General features: G+C 45.2%; 1 non-coding gene and 3 pseudogenes across 1 annotated transcript; all 4 read left to right on the top strand.

Annotated features, from left to right (window-relative positions):
- The first annotated feature begins 4559 nt into the window (after positions 1-4559).
- On the top strand, positions 4560-4668 carry LOC128479549 (uncharacterized; annotated as a pseudogene).
- An 800-nt stretch (positions 4669-5468) lies between these two features.
- Positions 5469-5587, top strand: LOC128480750 (uncharacterized; annotated as a pseudogene).
- Positions 5588-6208: 621 nt separating this feature from the next.
- On the top strand, positions 6209-6317 carry LOC128480749 (uncharacterized; annotated as a pseudogene).
- A 267-nt stretch (positions 6318-6584) lies between these two features.
- LOC128479544 (5S ribosomal RNA) lies at positions 6585-6703 on the top strand. The gene has a single exon (XR_008350414.1). It is a non-coding gene; the product is annotated as a 5S ribosomal RNA (ribosomal RNA).
- The last annotated feature ends 202 nt before the right edge of the window (positions 6704-6905 follow it).

Raw genomic sequence — 6905 nt, 5'->3', positions numbered from 1 at the left:
AAAGCTTTCACACATAGTAACATAGTAACATAGTAACATAGTTCATAAGGTTGAAAAAAGACCAAAGTCCATCAAGTTCAACCTATATACATATTGTGTCCCTACCGTGTTGATCCAGAGGAAGGCAAAAAACCCTTATGAAGCAGATGCCAATTGCCCCATACCAGGGGGAAAATTCCTTCCCGACTCCAAATATGGCAATCAGAATAAATCCCTGGATCAACGTTCTGTCCCTATTAATCTACTATCCATAACTTGTAATATTATTGCTTTCAAGAAACACGTCCAGGCTCCTTTTAAACTCTTTTATTGAGTTTACCATTACCACTTCCTCTGGCAGAGAGTTCCATAGTCTCACCGCTCTTACTGTAAAGAACCCCCGTCTGTGCTGGTGTAGAAACCTTCTTTCCTCCAGCCGTAGAGGATGTCCCCTTGTTATAGATACCGTCCTGGGTATAAATAGGTCCTGGGAGTGATCTCTGTACTGCCCCCTTATATATTTATACATAGTTATTAAGTCCCCCCTAAGCCGTCTTTTTTCCAAACTAAATAACCCTAATTCTGATAATCTTTCTGGGTACTGCAGTCCTTCCATTCCCCTTATTACTCTGGTTGCCCGTCTTTGAACCCTCTCCAGCTCCACTATATCTTTCTTGTACACTGGTGCCCAGTACTGTACACAGTATTCCATGTGTGGTCTGACTAGTGACTTGTACAATGGTAGAATTATTTCCTTGTCGTGGGCATCCATGCCCCTTTTGATGCACCCCATGATTTTATTTGCCTTAGCAGCAGCTGCCCGACACTGGTCGCTACAGGTAAATTTACTGTTAACCAAGACTCCTAAGTCCTTTTCCATGTCAGTCGTCCCCAGTGTTTTCCCATTTAATACATATTCCCAGCCTGGATTTTTCTTCCCCATGTGCATAACCTTACATTTATCTGTGTTGAACCTCATCTGCCACATCCCAGCCCAAGCCTCCAACCTATGCAGATCCATTTGTAATCGTGCAGTGTCCTCTATTGTGTTAACCACGCTACAGAGCTTAGTATCGTCTGCAAAGATTGATACTTTACTATACAATCCCTCTACAAGGTCATTAATAAATATATTAAAAAGAATAGGACCCAAAACTGACCCCTGTGGTACCCCACTAGTAACAGTCACCCACTCAGAGTATGTACCATTAATAACCACCCTCTGTTTCCTATCACTGAGCCAGTTACTTACCCACATACACACATTCTCCCCCAGCCCAAGCATTCTCATTTTATGTACCAGCCTTTTATGTGGCACCGTATCAAATGCTTTGGAAAAATCAAGATATACGACATCCAGCGATTCTCCCCGATCCAGTCTAGAACTCACCTCCTCATAAAAGCTGATCAGGTTAGTTTGACAGGACCGATCCCTTGTAAACCCATGCTGATATGGAGTCATACATTTATTTTCATTGAGATACTCCAAAATAGCATCTCTTAGGAAACCCTCAAACAGTTTACATACAACAGAAGTTAAACTAACAGGCCTATAATTCCCCGGGTCACTTTTTGTCCCCTTTTTGAATATTGGCACAACATTTGCAATGCGCCAGTCCTGGGGAACAGACCCGGTCACTATAGAGTCCTTGAATATTAGAAATAGGGGTCTGTCTATTACATTACTTAACTCCCTTAGAACGCGGGGTGAATGCCATCTGGTGATTTGTCTATTTTGATTTTTTTTAGGCGGCACTGTACTTCTTCCTGGGTTAGACAGGCGACATGTACTGGGGCATTTATCTCATCCTGCTGTATATTACCTGGTATTTCATTTTCCTCTGTGAATACAGCAGAGAAGAATATATTTAATAGATTCGCTTTTTCCTGATCCCCGTCTATAACGTCTCCCTCATTACTTTTTAAGGGGCCGACGCTTTCATTTTTAACCTTTTTACTATTTATATAGTTAAAGAACATTTTGGGGTTTGTTTTACTCTCTTTGGCAATGAGTCTTTCTGTCGCCACTTTTGCTGCTTTTATCTGATTTTTACATATTTTATTTTTTTCCCGATAGCTTCTTAGTGCTTCCTCACTGCCTTCCTGTTTTAGTAGCTTAAATGCCTTTTTTTTGCCATTTATTGCCACCTTTACATTTTTATTTATCCACATTGGTTTTCTCTTGCTCCTGACACTTTTATTCCCATACGGTATGTACTTTTCACAGTGAGAATTTAAGATATTTTGAAAAATCTCCCATTTAGTATCTGTGCTTTTGTTTTTGAGGACATTTTCCCAATTTACAGTGTTAAGGGCTTCTCTTAGTTGATCAAACTTTGCCTTCCTAAAGTTCATAGTTCTTGTGGCTCCTCTAAGAGTTCCCTTATTGAACGACAAGTTATAATGTATTATATTGTGATCACTATTTCCTAGGTGCCCTCTGACCTGCACATTAGTTACTCTGTCAGGTCTGTTGGTTAATATTAAGTCCAGTAGAGCGCCCCCTCTGGTTGGGTCCTGTACCATTTGGGACAGATAATTATCTTTACTTATAGTCAGAAAGCGGTTTCCTTTATGAGATTCACAGGTCTCGGTTTCCCAGTTTATGTCGGGATAGTTAAAGTCCCCCATAATAACCACCTCATTGTGATTTGCTGCCTTGTTTATTTGCTTTAATAATTGATCTTCTGCTGCCTCAATTATATTTGGTGGCTTATAGCAAACCCCGATCAGTATTTTATTATTTTTCTTACCGTATATTTCTACCCATAATGACTCCACATCATCATTTCCCTCACATATATTCTCCCGCAGTGTGGCCTTTAGGCTGGACTTTACATAAAGGCAAACTCCTCCCCCTTTTCGTTTTTTTCGATCCTTCCTGAATAGACTATAACCCTGTATGTTAACCGCCCAGTCATAGCTATCATCCAACCATGTCTCTGTTATACCCACTATGTCATAATTTTCTGCAGACATTATTAACTCCAGTTCGCCAGTTTTATTGGTCAGGCTTCTGGCATTAGTAAGCATACAATTTAGAGGTGTATGGTTTTTTCTCCTATCAAGCCTATCCCTATTAACTATTCTAACCCCTCCCTCCGCTCCACCCCCAGGTACATTTATATGCCCCAGCTCTCTATCTATACTATCTTCCCCTTCTATATTGTAGTTTCCCTCCCCCCCTTTCCCTAGTTTAAACACTCCTCCACCCTTCTGGCCATCTTCTCCCCGAGTACAGCTGCACCCTCCCCATTGAGGTGCAGCCCGTCCCTACCGTAGAGCCTGTATCCGACAGAGAAGTCGGCCCAGTTCTCCATGAACCCAAACCCCTCCTTCCTACACCAGCTTCTGAGCCACTTGTTTAGCTCCCTAATCTCCCGCTGCCTCTCTGGTGTGGCACGTGGTACAGGTAATATTTCAGAAAATACTACCTTGGAGGTCCTTGCCTTGAGCTTGCTACCTAAGTCCCTGAAATCATTTTTAAGGACACTCCGCCTACCTCTTACTTTGTCATTGGTGCCAATGTGCACCATGACAGCTGGGTCTTCTCCAGCCCCTCCCAGTAATCTGTCAACCCGATCCGCGATGTGCCGAACTCGAGCGCCAGGCAGACAACACACTGTTCGGCGATCCCGGTCTTTGTGACAGATTGCCCTGTCTGTCCCCCTAATAATAGAGTCCCCTACTACCAGCACCTGTCTGGCCTGCCCTGTGCTCGTCCTTCCCTCCTTACTGGAGCAGACACCGCTCTGGAGGTCAGAGGCAGTGACTTGCTGCAGTATTGCTAACTCTGAACTAACATCCCCCTCATCTGCCAACCGGGCAAACTTGTTGGGGTGTGCTAGATCAGGACTAGCCTCCCTGGCGCTTTTCCCCCTACCCCGCCTTCTAACTGTAACCCAGCTAGCTGCCTGACTGTCCTGTACCTCCATCCCGCTATCCTCCCCCACCTCTACCCGCGAGAGAGCTTGCTCAGTGAGCAGCAGACTCCTCTCCAAGTTATCAATAGATCTCAGTGTTGCCAGTTGCTCCTCTAGACTCAAGATTTGTGCTTCCAAATGAGCAACTTGCACACATCTCGCACAGCAATATGCACCCTCGAAGCGCTGATCAAGGATTGCACACCTGCGGCCATACCACCCTGAAGGCGCCTGATCTCAGAAGCTAAAGAGACTTGTGCCTGGTTAGTACCTGGATGGGAGACCGCCTGGGAATACCAGGTGTTGTAGGCTTTTTCTTTTCTCACAGTCCGGGGAGAGCTTTTTGCCATGTGTTTCTTGCTCATCATCAAAGCTTTAAACCCTTGTTTGAACCTTCACACCTTCTCACCTTCTCACCTTCTCACCTTCTCACCTTCTCACCTTCTCACCTTCTCACCTTCTCACCTTCTCACCTTCTCACCTTCTCACCTTCTCACCTTCTCTGTCATGTCCCAGGGCTTATAATTCTTTCTGTCTGACGACAAGCAGAAGCAGCAGAAGCAGCAGCAGAAGCAGCAGCAGAAGCAGACGCAGAAGCAGATGCAGAAGCAGCAGCAGCAGCAACAGAATAAGAGAAGTAAAATAAAAAAATTTCACACCTGCAGCCATACCACCCTGAAAGCACCTGATCTCAGAAGCTAAGCAGGGTTGGGCCTGGTTAGTACCTGGATGGGAGACCGCCTGGGAATACCAGGTGTTGTAGGCTTTTTCTTTTCTCACAGTCCGGGGAGAGCTTTTTGCCATGTGTTTCTTGCTCATCATCAAAGCTTTAAACCCTTGTTTGAACCTTCACACCTTCTCACCTTCTCTGTCCTGTCCCAGGGCTTATAATTATTTCTGTCTGACGACAAGCAGCAGCAGCAGCAACAGAATAAGAGAAGTAAAATAAAAATCTTTCACATCTGCAGCCATACCACCCTGAAAGCACCTGATCTCAGAAACTAAGCAGCCTTGGGCCTGGTTAGTACCTGGATGGGAGACTACCTGGGTATACGAGGTGCTGTAGGCTTTCTCTTTTCTCACAGTCCGGGGAGAGCTTTTTGCCATGTGTTTCTTGCTCACCATCAAAGCTTTAAACCCTTATTTGAACCTTCTCACCTTCTCTGTCCTGTCCCAGGGCTTATAATTCTTTCTGTCTGACGACAAGCAGCAGCAGCAGCAACAGCATAAGAGAAGTAAAATAAAAATCTTTCACACCTGCAGCCATACCACCCTGAAAGCACCTGATCTCAGAAGCTAAGCAGGCTTTGGCCTGTTTAGTACATGGATGGGAGACTGCCTGGTAGTACCAGGTGTTGTGGGCTTTTTCTTTTCTCACAGTCCGGGGAGAGCTTTTTGCCATGTGTTTCTTGCTCATCATCAAAGCTTTAAACCCTTGTTTGAACCTTCACACCTTCTCACCTTCTCACCTTCTCTGTCCTGTCCCAGGTCTTATAATTTTTTCTGTCTGACGACAAGCAGCAGCAGCAGCAACAGAATAAGAGAAGTATAATAAAACACTTTCACACCTGTGGCCATACCACCCTGAAAGCGCCTGATCTTATCTGATCTTGAAATCTAAGTAGAATTGTGCCTGGTTAGTACCTGGATGGGAGACCGCCTGGGAATACCAGGTGTTCTAGGCCTTTTCTTTTCTCACAGTCCGGAAGAGCTTTTTGCCATGTGTTTTTTGCTCATCATCAAAGCTTTAAACCCTTATTTGAACCTTCTCACCTTCTCTGTCCTGTCCCAGGGCTTATAATTCTTTCTGTCTGACGACAAGAAGAAGAAGCAGAAGCAGAAGCAGAAGCAGCAGCAGCAGAAGCAGCAGAAGCAGCAGCAGCAGCAGAATAAGAGGAGTAAAACAAAAAGCTTACACACCTGCAGCCATACCACCCTGAAAGTACCTGACCTCGGAAGCTAATCAGGATTGGGCCTGGTTAGTACCTGGATGGGAGACCGCCTGAAAATACTACTTGTTGTATGCTTTTTCTTTTCTCACAGTCCGGGGAGAGCTTTTTGCCATGTGTTTCTTGCTCATCATCAAAGCTTTAAACCCTTGTTTGAACCTTCTCACCTTCTCTGTCCTGTCCCAGGGCTTATAATTCTTTCTGTCTGACGACAAGCAGAAGCAGCAGAAGGAGAAGCAGAAGAAGCAGCAGAAGCAGAAGCAGAAGAAGCAGCAGAAGCAGAAGCAGAAGCAGCAGAAGCAGAAGCAGAAGCAGAAGCAGCAACAGAATAAGAGGAGTAAAATAAAAAGCTTTCACACCTGCAGCTGTACCACCCTGAAAGCGCCTGATCTCGGAAGCTAAGCAGGCTTGGTCCTGGTTAGTACCTGGATGGGAGACTGCCTGAGAATACCAGGTGTTGTAGGCTTTTTCTTTTCTCACAGTCCGGGGAGAGCTTTTTGCCATGTGTTTCTTGCTCACCATCAAAGCTTTAAACACTTATTTGAACCTTCTCACCTTCTCTGTCCTGTCCCAGGGCTTATAATTATTTCTGTCTGATGACAAGCAGCAGCAGCAGCAGCCGCAACAGCAGCAACAGCAGCAGCAGCAGCAGCAACAGCAGCAGCAGCAGCAACAGCAGCAACAGCAGCAGCAGCAGCAACAGAATAAGAGAAGTAAAATAAAACACTTGCACATCTGTGGCAATGCCACCCTGAAAGCGCCCGATCTCGTCTGATCTCGGAAGCTAAGCAGGGTTGGTCCTGGTTAGTACCTGGATGGGAGACCGCCTGAGAATACCAGGTGTTGTAGGCTTTTTCTTTTCTCACAGTCCGGGGAGAGCTTTTTGCCATGTGTTTCTTGCTCATCATCAAAGCTTTAAACCCTTATTTGAACCTTCTCACCTTCTCTGTCCTGTCCCAGGGCTTATAATTCTTTCTGTCTGACGACAAGCAGCAGCAGCAGCAGCAGCAGCAGCAGCAGCAGCAGCAGCAGCAGCAGCAGCAACAGAATAAGA

This window comes from Spea bombifrons, chromosome 2, assembly GCF_027358695.1.
Source record: "Spea bombifrons isolate aSpeBom1 chromosome 2, aSpeBom1.2.pri, whole genome shotgun sequence".
Lineage (NCBI taxonomy): Eukaryota > Metazoa > Chordata > Amphibia > Anura > Pelobatidae > Spea > Spea bombifrons.
This window is presented reverse-complemented; position numbering and strand designations above follow the sequence as displayed.